The sequence below is a fragment of the Vespula pensylvanica genome, chromosome 21, assembly GCF_014466175.1.
Source record: "Vespula pensylvanica isolate Volc-1 chromosome 21, ASM1446617v1, whole genome shotgun sequence".
NCBI classification, from domain to species: Eukaryota; Metazoa; Arthropoda; class Insecta; order Hymenoptera; family Vespidae; genus Vespula; species Vespula pensylvanica.
Window position 1 is genome coordinate 2,510,181 of NC_057705.1, and position 13,283 is coordinate 2,523,463.

The 13,283-nt window shown below is 32.9% G+C and overlaps 1 protein-coding gene across 4 annotated transcripts in view; it reads left to right on the forward strand.

Annotated features, from left to right (window-relative positions):
• The window catches only part of LOC122636288 (puratrophin-1-like), a 346,508-nt gene that overhangs the window by 276,066 nt on the left and 57,159 nt on the right, over positions 1–13,283 (forward strand). The window lies entirely within an intron of this gene.

Here is a 13,283-nt window from a genome sequence, read left to right on the forward strand (position 1 = left end):
AAGAATGAGAGAGATAGAAAGAACGAGAAAGAAAGAGATAGACGATGAAAGAGCAGTTCGCCTTTTCTCGACCCAACGCCGCGAGATATTTTCGTTTTGTTTAGTCGCGATAGGGTGGTAAAACCAATCAAGACAGTCTTACCGGCAAAAAGATGATATTATAAATATATGTGTGTGTGTGTGTGTGTGTGTATGTACGTATGTATATGCGTAAGTATGAACTATAATATATATAAGGTGAACATTTATGTATATGTTCGATAACCAGCACATATGTTAAACGGCAAATCGAAATGGCATTTATCGCGAGGTAAGACTTCTATCCTGGATTAAATTTATCTCGTGGTTCTTCCGCTATCGTCGACATGCTCGGTATTACGCCCTGAGTATTATTAACGCCTAACCATCGTTCTTATTTTTCTTTTGCTTCGTTTTTTTATTCCTTTCTTTCTTTCTTTCTTTCTTTTCATATTTCTTTTTTTTTCTTTTTTTTTCTTTTTTAACTATTAGTATTTTTTTTTTTATTAATTATCATTGTTATCATCATCATCATCATCGTCGTTATTGTTATTGTTATTGTTATTGTTATTGTTATTGTTATTACTATTAATTTCTAGATGTAATACAGACATATTCGAAATAGGAAGATATTATTCGTGTTTTGTATTATTTTATTCGACTAGTGACGATATATCGAAGTTACGGATTAATTTTATTTAATGTAGATTAATCCGAAGTAAGGCCATCTTGATAGATATACAACAATGCGTGATTGTTTCCTTCTAACGGGGTTGTATTATTCACTCGTGTTATGTTCTTATCTCTCAAGATAACTTATAACTTCCTGCTCGAATAAATCTTATTTTTGTGTTTTCGAACGAACAAGCTGAAAGTACAACGTGGAGGATGACTTCTTGAAAAAATAAAAGAAAAAGAAACAGGAAAAGAAACGTAAGAAAAGAAAGATCGATACTTAATTTCGTTGCGTTGTGAGAAAAGAAAAGAAAGAAAGAAAGAAAAAAAGAGAGGAATTACAGGAGAATGATTCTGTGACAAACCCTTTCGCTTTTCGACGATGCGATAAAAAGAAAAAAGATCGACAAAATGTGAAGAGATCGAAGAAATGTATCGAGAGATCGATTGGACTCGCTTTCGAGAGATCCTCGGCATGTCGTTTATATTGAATTCAAGATGAAAAATACGACGCGATGCGATACGATTCGATTTGATTCGATTTTTTCGAGAACGAAAACTCGGACGACGTAAACGACGATTTTAATTGGCGAATTATAGCGAGGAGATTATGAAGATTTCAATTTAGAAGCATTGCGCGAAAAAGGAGAAGAAGAGAGGAGACGAAAAGGAGGAGGAAGAAATAAAAAGAAAAAAAAAAAAAAGAAAGAAAAGAAAAGGAAAGAAAAGAAATAATAAAAAGAACACAAGCAATGACGGCATTTATGGTGTACGAACCGACCAAACCTCGACCGTATGATTTACGCAGTTAGATGAGAGTAAATTTTAACGCCTGCCAGTTAATGTCCCCGCATTCCAACATGACTACTATAATTTATCTTACATAACTTAAGCTCCACGAAATGTCGCAGAGACTCTCGTTCAGCGCCGCATGCCGAGCGAACATTTCGAATAAAAAAGAGAACTTACGTATGTTACGTGCGTACGTGCGTGCATGCATACATACATACATACATACATACATACATACATACATACATACATACATGCGTGAGTGCATGAGTGAGTGAGTAAATAAGTGAGTGAGTACGTGCGCGTGCCAAATGGGGAATGCAATTTATTCGTTTATTTTGTAACGGTTTATACCCTACCTTTTACAAGAAGTTCGATATGCAATAGTTATTTGTAAAGATCTTTGACGGAAATAACGGGTCTGTCGATCGAAAATCGACACCGCGGGAGAAACAGAGCGATTAGGTATCCGAAACATGCCGATAAGGTGGGAGGTAGGTTGTTGCCGACTTGTAAGCCTCCATCGAAGTGTATTGTATTGTATTGTACGGTGATACGTACGAGAAAGAGGGCGTGTAATAGTCCTATTTATCTCTAGCAAAGTAGCTCCGATTAGAGAAAAACAGAGACAGAGAAAGAGAGAGAGAGAGAGAGAGAGAGAGATTATAGTCATTTCTAAAACGATTTCTGTGTTAACGTTAAATATCGAACGAGAAAAATCATATACGTAGCACATATACAAACAAGTTGTTGTTTTAGAGAGATTTATAAGTTCGAAGGTAAAATTTAAATCAAATGTTTTTAGATGATTTTAAGAACGAGTTTTAAAAGCATTTTTCTATATATACTTTCTAAGCTCATTTTTTTTTTTTTTTAGTTCCTTTTCGAATCGTTACCCACCCTATATATTAATTTATTAATCGATGATATTTATTTCTACGCGTATTTCTTTTTTCTTTTTTTTTTAAGAGATATAACAACGTTGAATTTATTCGATTCAAAAGGAAATAATCATGTGCAATTGTGATTAGATCGAGAATAATGTCGAGTTATTATTCGATTTTAAGAAAAGATAGATATAAGATTAGAACGTACAAGTTTTATTCTTCACAAAATTTTACGAATATGATTAAGAATAAAATAAAAATTTCAAGTAAAATAGATCGAGAATAATATCGAATTATTATTCGATTTTAATGAAAATTATAGATATAGATTAGAACGTACAAGTTTCAATGTAAGTCTTTCTTTTTTTTTTTTTTTTTTTTTTTTTTTCTTTTGAGAAACGGAACGATACGAAATCGATTTACTTTCGAACAATAATATGAGAGTATGTCTCGCGTTTGAACGGTGCGGTGCGTCGAATTAAGTTTCACGTTAGAAGAGAATCGATCGGCATTATCGATTATTCGGCTCGGTGAGCTAGTCGCGCCGGACGCCATTCTCGACTGTAGATTTTATCGACGACGAAAAGTCCGCCGTCCATAAATCTCGACTCGTCGCACACGCTCGGCGAACTTCTCTTACGACTCCTGCGAACTGTTTCTCAGGGTTTTGCTGATTCTTACGGTACACATCCTAGTCGTGGCGCCTATCCTTTGCTCAAGAACTAAGAGAGAGGATATCTCTTGCTGAGGGCCAACAGACAACTGCCATTGACCGATTGCAAGCTGTCAATTTTGCGTGTAACTTGACAGCGTTTGCCTTTGTGTCATCGCGAGATTCGATCTTTCGAGTTTCTTCGAATAGCGATGGCTTTAAGATACCAACAAAATATTCGCTCCTCGTCATCGTAAATCGAATTTAATTCTATTTTTTAAATAATTAAAAAACGACACCGATTAAATTATTCGAGTTTTTCAGAAAGTTTTTAGTCGAAATAATCATGAAAATTTTTTATAAATCTAGCCAATATATCTATTCAATATATCTTTCTTTCGTGATCTATGTAATTTATTTTTATTATGGATCAATATCTTGATTCGAGATCGTAATCGATGCTGAAAGATCTTCTCGAGATATTTTCGATCTTAAAGATTGAAATCTTCGATTCTAAAACTTTCCAAACTATCTTCGTAAAAATTCTTTATGTCGAAACACTATCTCGAACGGCACATAATCTATTTTTACTATTTCTCTTACTCCTTTGTACTTGTCTGCAATGACAAGATAAAACGAAGCGTCAAATATCGCGAAACTTTATATTATCTTTATGATTAGACACGGTATTGAATCATTGAAAAAATTCGAATAAAAGAGAGAAATGAAATTATATTTATCATAGAGATTTATTTATAAAATATTTATTATAAACATTTGTTTCAATGACTGCAGAAAATTAATAAACTTTTAACATCGTTCTAACGCGTGGGAAAAAAACGTGATAGGAATTTTTCGAATCATTTATTAATTTCTCTTCCATCTTTAATTTTTAATTTTTGAAACTCGAACCATTTTTTTTCATGCTTTTTTTTTTTCTTTTTATTTACTTTCTTTACGAACATCGATACGGAACGTTTCACGATTTGTTCGAACCCATCGCTAACAAAATGCCGGTGGATGGATCTGTGCCTTTTGCGTACTGAGAAAGATCGTTCCGACGGTCCTCGTCCATTGATACACGTCATACCTAAAGACGCGTGACTGAAGCGAGCGAAATGTACCTGAGAAGAACTCATGTATATACGTACATACGTCGGATTGGAATTTGCTTGGAGAGACGAGTAATAGATCCTAAGAATTTTTTCGCATTGTACGACGATCGATTTCAAAGCTTTTTATTTTTCTTAATTTTTTTATTTATTTATTTATTTATTTTTATTTCTATTTTTATGGAATGACAGAAAGACCGATGGCAAAAGAAATGCATCTCAAAAGCGATATGGAAGTATTATTTTTGTTTTAATAGAAGAGAGGTTTATTACAGAAATATTTTTGCAAGACGTTCCCATAAAATTTTATCTGTAAGAGAGATAAAGTATAATATTTGTTTTGTTGAAAGGGATAGGATAGAATAGGATCCGATAAATTTATGTATATTCTTGAAAATTGAAATATTTATTTGATGGAATGGAAGAAGCAATAGGTTAGTTTTCGTGCCATTCGAAATGTTATTATTTCGAGATAGAGATAGATTCGAATTTTGTTAGGTCGGTTTAAAAATCGATTACTCTTTCTCGAGATTATTTAAACTAATTTTTTTTTTTAATTACAAACGAACTCCTAAGCTTGTAATTTTATAATTATATACATATACGTATATGTCACATTTGGTGAAACTTCGATGTAAAGTTTTATTCGCAGATATTTAAGAAAAAATATATTTCTCTCTTTCAAAAATATTTTTATTTCGTGATAGTCAAAAAAAAAAAAGACATGAAAAACGTACGAAATATATGATACGATATTTTCTTGTTCGAAAAGAAAAACAGGAATCGATTTATCTTTCCCCTCGAAAAATTGAAAGATATTTTTCCAACGGATAATAAAAAGCAACCTATCGAATCTCAATTCATCCGAAATGTCAATTCTATTAAAAATCATATCATATTTCTTTTAGAAATATTTATAAATAAAAGCGATGAAAAGATTATTGAAAAAGAAAAAAGTTGATGATAAAAATTAATACGATACATCTGACAACCATTGAAAACTAAAAGGATACTTTTCTGATAAATAATGAAAAACCAATTAATCTAATCTGAAACCATCGATGTTATATCTATTAAAAAAAATAAAAAAAATAAAAAGAAAAGAAAAAAAAATACAACATACAACCCTTAAGGAATATTCGTGATAAAAAAGATAATTGAAAGAATTAACCAAAAGACATCTTTCCATTAAGAAAAACTCAAACCCCGATATCTAAAATCGTATTTAAAATCACTTAGACATTTTAATTGCTCCGTAATCGCTATAGCTCTTATTATCCAAAAGAAACAAAAAATCTGCATCTCCTTAACACGGATAAAAATTTCGCGAGACGGACGATGATGCGGAAAGAAAATGGTGCAAAACCAAAAAAAAAAAAAAAAAAAAAAGAAAACGAAAGGAAGCGTGAACAAGAAACGAAAAAAAAAAGTGGAAAAGAAAAATAAAAAGAAAGAAGAAACGAAACGAAACGAAATGGAGAAAAAAAGCGAAAGAGAAGAAGAAAAAAGGAAAGAAGAGAAAAAATGTGGGAGAAAAAATATTTGACAAAAATTAGAGTCGCCGATATATGTATCTACACCCTTGAGAGGACAATAAACGTATGCTTCTTGCAAACGGTAAAATCGTACGGTTGCGATAGAAAGTATCGTACACCCACTAGGTTGGCAGGGGCAAAACTAACTTTGAGCGATAGAGAATCGTGGCGGTGGCTGCACGTTCTTAAGAGAGAGAAAGAGAGAGAAAAAGAGAAAGAGAGAGAGAGAGAGAGAGAGAGAGAGAGAGAGAGTGTGGGCGAGCGAGCTCGTAGCAAACGCGCATCGATCGAGCCATTAATCCTAACCGTAGGCTAGTGGCGTAGACACGAGGCGAAACAAACCCCCTTGTCCGCGACCTATAGTGAGATGGTATCGACGATCGAGTGCGAAAAATCGAGTTGGTCGATCGAATAAATCGTAGTCGAGTCGAACGAGCCCAAGAGAGAATCTCCTTCTTCGGTAGAGACCGATTCCTCGACGAAACGGCGCCAGACGAACGTCTCAGTTTCATTCCTCGTGTCCTCCCAGTTCTCCCAGTCCTCCCAGTTCTCCTGTCCAACGTCCTGTCTTTAAACAGCCCTTTCTAGGACGTACTATCTTGGAACATTCGACATCTCATTTCTAAAGATGTTCGGAAAGATCAAAAGAAAAATATTTAATGAAAGAAGATAAAAGGAAAATCTTTTTTTATTAAGAAGAAGAAGAAGATCTGATCGAATAGTTGTAATTACTTTATTGGAAATCGAGTTTCGTATTAAATCGAATTTCTTTCCTTTTTTTTTTTTTTTCTTCCTTTCTTGATTAATTATTGTTAATAAATTCTTTTGATTTTCCTTGGTTTTGTCTTGCTTCTTTACTTCTTTGCTCTTTTTTCTTTTTCTTTTTCTTTTCTTTTTCTTTTCTTTTTCTTTTTTTTTCTTTTCTTTTTTTTTTTTTTTTTTTTACGAGAAAAATGATATACCTCGTCGATTAGTTTTCTGAGATATTTTTAAATATTTTTTGATGAAATTTAAGTGAGGCTGATTAGAGATTTGTTAGATTTCTTATAGTTCATACTTTTCGTAGGGGCTTAACTAAAATTTGTTAGCTTGTACACGAATAAAGTAAACGGTTGTTCTAAGTTTTCTAAAATATCGGGATATCACTTTCTGGAATCAATTTGATGTATGTATGTTAAGTAGAAATTAGTTCGAATTATTTAACCATTTTGAAGTATAACTTTTTACAATTTTGTAGTTAATACCATAACACATATACATATGATATATATATATATATTATGTATATATATATATATATATATATATATATATATATATATATTATATTATTAACAGAACAGACACGATGATTCTAATATTCTAAAGAATCTTTCTTCATATTCGTTAACATTTCCTAAAAACTAAAATTTCCACAAATAAATCAATACCGCTTTCAAAGATTTCAATGAACGAAGATACGAAAAGGAACAAAGAAAATTAATCTCGATCGGATTGATTTAAAAAAAAAAAAAAGAAAGAAGAAAAATTAAGAAAAAAAAAAGAAAAAAGAAAAAAAAGAAAAAGATACGAAACGGAGACGAAAGGAAAAAAGAACAGAAGACGAATGAAATTAATAATTATAATAAAAGTTTGCGTGCACACAGATGTTCGATCGTATCTGTTAGGTTGTCAGGTGGGGTGGTTTCCACTTGGCGTAAAAGTGTCACGTGAAAGGGAGATGAGCCGCAACCGATTCTCCTCTTTCGTGGAGCGAAAATTCGGGTCTCGGCAGCCCTCGGAGCTAAGCGATCGTGTTCCTGGTTCGACGTCCTTTCATTCTCGTCAGTACTGTGAATGTAGAACGATAAAATGAGCCTCGTTCCAAAACTCAAACGAGGCGGCATCGTAAAACTGACGTTTCGGGGAAGATGCATCGTTACGGATGGAGGAAGGAGTCTCTTTATCGATGAAATAAAAGTGACTCGATGAAACCGTACGATCGTTGCTCACTTCAACGAATTCAGGCTACGAAATTTAATTTTTTCTTTTTTTTTTTTTGCCTCTTTCTGATTTTTTTTTTTTTTTGAGTTTCTGCGTCTGTCTGTTATAGTTATACTTTTGCGTCGTCTGTTTATCCATGTGTGTTTCTTTTTATCCATATACTTTCTTACTTATTATTCTTGTTTCATACATTAGTAAGCTTCTAATGATTGTTTTACGTCGATTGTTACGTACAATTTTTTGTTTTTAAAAAGTGAAAGGTTCTTATATATGTCGATTATCTGAATTATTTAATGAATTGATAAATAAAAGTGTCGTTATAAATACAGAAGTTTATTAAAAAGAATATAACAAATCAAGCAAATATTATAACAATAATGTAATAATTATTAATAACAATAATAGTAATAATTATTTATCGATCAATCCAATATATATACATATACATAATATTAGATTGAATAGAATATAAAACGTGATCAGCGTTTTAGAGAATTGTTTCCTCTTTAAAAAAAAACACACACACACACACCAAAAACAAATAAAAAATAAATAAATAAGTAATAAAAATTAAGAAACATTAACATGTCTGCGTCCACATGTCGCGTTGATGGAAGGGGAGGACGGAAGGTAGAAAAGAATTAATACATTGATTGAAATCACTCTTATCGCTTATCGCGTGTATACTATCTTCGATCGTAAGCGCAAAAAAAGAAGAAAGGAAAAAGAAATTTATCAAAATTCAAAATGACGTTTCCTCGTTACGTCATCCCTATCCTATACGATACGTTCCACGAAAGGATTCTTTCATCGAGTAGAGACAGCGTTATACGCCCGGAGTGATGCTCGTTTCTGAGTAACACACGTCGTCGTCATCGTCTTCGTCGTCTTCTTCGTCATCGTCATCGTCATCGTCTTCGTCTTCGTCGTACTCCTCACAACTATAAGCGACACACGAGAGGAGATTCGCCCGGCGGGAGGCTCGTAAAGCGCGAACAACTTGGATAAGTAGGTAAATTCGCGATTTACTGCTTTCTCAGAAAGTCCATTCTATCGATGCCCTCGGCCGATCCCGCAATAATCGGACGTCTTACGTGTCCCATAAGCGCGATAAGATCGTTTTGCGAAGCGTGGAGAGGTAAGGGGAAGAAGAAGGTTGTGGAGGCTAGGCGCGTGAGAAGATGCAGCACGCGGAAGCAGACGGGAGAAACAAGAAAGAGACAGATAGACATATAGAATCAGAGAGAAAGAGAGAGAAATATATATATATATATATATACATATATATATAGAGAGAGAGAGAGAGCATAAGAGAGATAGCGAATGAGTAAGAGAGTAAAAGAGAGAGAGAAGGAAAGATTGTACGTGTCACGAAGGAACCTAAATACTTGGTCGTCCGTTAGGCGTGCGCAGTCCTCTTCTACGTGGCGTGTAAACACGCTTCCCCGTGCAAAGACGCACGCGCGGAGTAGGTGAGATAAAACGCAGGGTCGCCACGTTCGTAGCGGGGTCACGACACCTTCGTTGCGTTTGCAATGGCGCACGGCACTACTTCTTCGCACCTGTATCTACTCCTCTCGCGATATATACTTGCTTCTTGCTTCTTTCTCTTTCTTTCTCTCTTGCATTTCTTCTTCTCTTCCTCTTCTCCAAAAGCTCTTCTCCGACTAAGCGTGTTTGAGTTCTCTCGAGCTAGCTTAACACGGCCCAGTGACCCCTATAACCTACGCTCTGCTTATGATCGAAGAGATTTCTGTTGTATCTTTGCTCTGCTGGATCTTTCCCTTAACGGGATGCCTCGCTTTCAAACGATTCACTTCCTTCTACAAGACCTTCCTACGAAGGTCTTCTTTCTTATTTTTATTCTTCTTATTTTTATTCTTCTTATTTTTATTCTTCTTATTCTTCTTATTCCTCTTCGACGAGTATCTTCTCGTCTCTTTCTATTCCTGCTTTCCTTCTTACTCTTCTCTGATAGCTTCTATGCCAACGGAACGATCGATGGTAACGATACTAAACGCTGATTTGATTACGATCGAGAGTGATGACTTTAGGTAGGAAAATCTATGATATTAACTATGCAAAGATAGACAAGTAGTAGTATTGTTTATACATAGGTATGAATTCGTATCGGGAGGAAAATAATTTTGTGGATGTTCATTCATTTGGATGTTATTTGTTGATTTTTTTTCTTTTTTTTTTTTTTTCTTTATGGATACGTTTATGAATGTATCTTTTTTATTTTTATTTTTTATTTTTATTTTTTTTAATATTTGATCGCACATTGTTTGATCGAGTAAATTGTGCAAGGGTAGAACGTACCCTGGCCAATTGTTCCGATAATAAGAGTCTTTTGACTTTTACGTTTTTATAATATCGAAGTAAACATTAATTTTGCACATTTTAAAGTTTAAAGTGTCATTATGCATCGTCGAATTTTGATATAAATGTTAATGTGGCCAATTGTTTTGATAATAGGTAGGTAGTCTTTTGACTTTTACGTTTTTATAATATCGATGTAAAAATGAAATTTGCAAACACGTTTAAAGAGTTATTATATACTTGCAAATTTGGATATAGAAATGTTAATATAGATTTTGTGATTATATATCTTTTTAATTCTTTCTATAGATTATTGATCGAGCAAATTGTAGAAAAACAAAACGTATGTATACGCTCAACTATTTTAATAACAAGAGTCTTTTCATTTTTACGTTTTTCTTTTATATCGAAGTAAAAATTAAATTTGCAAATACGTTTAAGGAGTTGTTATATACTTTGAAATTTAGATCTGAAAAGGTATGAACGTTAGTGTGAATCTTGGTGAATTTTCTATGGTCGCGTTTATGCGTAATTTTTTTTTAATCTTTTCTATACGTTATTGATCGTGCAAATTGTACAAAAACAAGATGTCCCTGGCTAACTATTTTAATAATAAAAGCCTTTTCACTTTCACGTTTTAATGACATTGATATACAAATTAAATTTGCAAATTTGTTTTAAAAGAAAGACTAATGTTAAAAGGTATACATTATTGATGGTATAAATCGTATAGAAAATTATACCGTACATGAATCTTTTTAATAAAATATTTAACAATAACAAGCGTTTTTTATTTTCAAATTTTTACTGCATTGAAATATAGTTAACATTTATAAATCGGTTTGTAAATGAGTAAACTTCGTCATCGGTCAATAAACGAACGGAGTTAGATAGCATATGACGATTTGATTCGTCATTGGTCAATAATGTGATAGATACTATAGATTGTTCTATTACCTGCTAAGATAAACACACACTCCAAAGATAGTTCAATAATGTATTTAAGATAGATACTCTGGATAGTCGAATAATCAGCTAAGATAAATAAATACTTGAGATTATCGAATAATGTGCTAAGATAAATACTCCAAATGTTCCGAATAATGTATTAATATAGATAATCACTAAATTGTCCAATCGAGAGAATGCAAAGTTTGCCACGAGAATCATTACGTAGTTGTTATCTTTTGAATCTTTCGAATATTGAATATTAAACTCTTGACAAGAGATCGTTTACTTAAGTTATACAAGAGTCTCGATCTCACGTGTTTAAAGATACATACATATACCTGAATGGAAAAAGTCAAGGGGGAAATCGTTCTTTGAATTCCCATCGAAACAGAAAAAGATAGATAAATAGATAGATAAATAGATAGATAGATAGATGAACAAATGTAGGAAGTAAGAAAGAAAGAAATAAAGAGAAAGAGAAAGAGAGATATAGACGGATTGATTATTAAAGTTCAATCAAGTCGAGTCTTTCTGTTCACACGAGGATAGCTAACAACTGGACTAATACTTCGAAAAAAAAGAAAATAAAAATAAAAATAAAAACAATGAAATGAAAATAAAAAAGAGAAAATAATAATAATAATAATAATCTTATTATTAATAAAAGAAGAAAAAGTTAATAAAACGAAGGCGAAGTAATAATCGAAGAAAAAAATCTTTCAGTCCGCGTCGAAACAGAGAGAGAAGAGACAGATAGATAGTAGGATAGATAGGTAGGTAAATAAAGAAAGAAAGAAAGGGAGATGCAAACAGATCGATTATTAAAGTTCAATCAATCCGAATCTTTCTGTTTGCACGAAGTTACCTGACGACTAGACAAATATCCTAAAAAAAAATTACAAAAATAAAAAACGACGAAACGAAAATAAATCAAACAACAACAACGACAACGGTAATAGTAAAATAAGAAAAAATTAATTAAACGAAAGCAAAGTAATATCGAAAAAGAAGGGGAAAAGAAAGAAAGAAAAGAAGAAGAAAAAAAAATGTATTTCTCGTTCGCGCAAACGTTCTCGTGCATTAAGTTTACGGTCTTTGCTGATATTCGATCGCGAACACGCTTAACTCGGCCCAGTGACCCGAATAACCCGTGGTTTGCTTATGATTCAAGCGGTTTCCATCTTTCTCCTCTCTTCTCCTCTCCTCTCCTCTTCTTTCCTTTTCTTTTCTTTTCTTTTCTTTCCTCTCTTCTTCTCTCTGTCAAGCCTGCGGGCCAGGAGGCTCCGCTTTTCGTTTGCACCGCTCGTTATTTCGCACGGCTTGGTCCACGTCGACGAAGTTTGTGTCCTCTCTCTCTCTCTCTCTCTCTCTCTCTCTCTCTTTTTCTTTATTTAACTCTCTCACTCTTTGGGTTAGCAGCTCCCGTTAATTATACGAGCGCACATCTCGCTCGTTGCCGGACCCCAGAAAAATGTCAGTAGGCCCTGGTTTCAACGACGAATCATTAATCACTTCCAACATGCCAGTCGAAACGATCTAATTATCCTCGTTCGGACCTCCCAATTTTTTTCCTTTTATCTCGTATTCTCTCTTAGTTCTATTGTATTATATCATGCGATAATGGTCGGTCATGTTCTTCGACCGAACGACATTTTTAATTCAATTTATCGACACGTATATATAATTTTTCTTCTTCATTCTTCTTTGCGCGATAAATATTTTTCTACGTGTTTCTTATACGTCCGTTTATTTTATTGCTCTTCTCTAAATGAAAAAGATACCTTTTCATTTCATTTATTTGATCAGTCTATTTGTATCAATTAATGTTAAGTATTTTGTATGATGGCTATTGATATGTGGATACGAATATTTTCATCGTTTTGTAAATAATTAAGTATTTGTGGTTACGTCGTTTCTATTAAGTATTATTGATATTTCATTACACGTATTGATTATTAATCTCGAATATTGATTATAAACTCGAATCTTTTTTTTTTTGTATCAAACATTAATCCGATAAATGTCAGTCTATTTTTTTTTCCTTTTTTTTTATTTTTGTAGAAATTCTTCTGTTAATTGATATTGGCGAATTGTGTAAGAATTGTTTAAGACACGTTCATACGTAAATATTGTAAAAACCTTCGAGATTTATTTAACGAATTCATTTTTGTTGCTTCTTCTAATCATTAAACTACAAATCTATCTAGTTTTCTGTATTTACTATTAATATATCATTTTATAAATCAACAATAAAATGAATACAAAAAAAAATGAATAAAGCAAATGATCGATATTTATATAACAATCCCTCTCTCTCTCTCTCTCTCTCTCTCTCTCTCTCTCTCTCTCTCTCTCT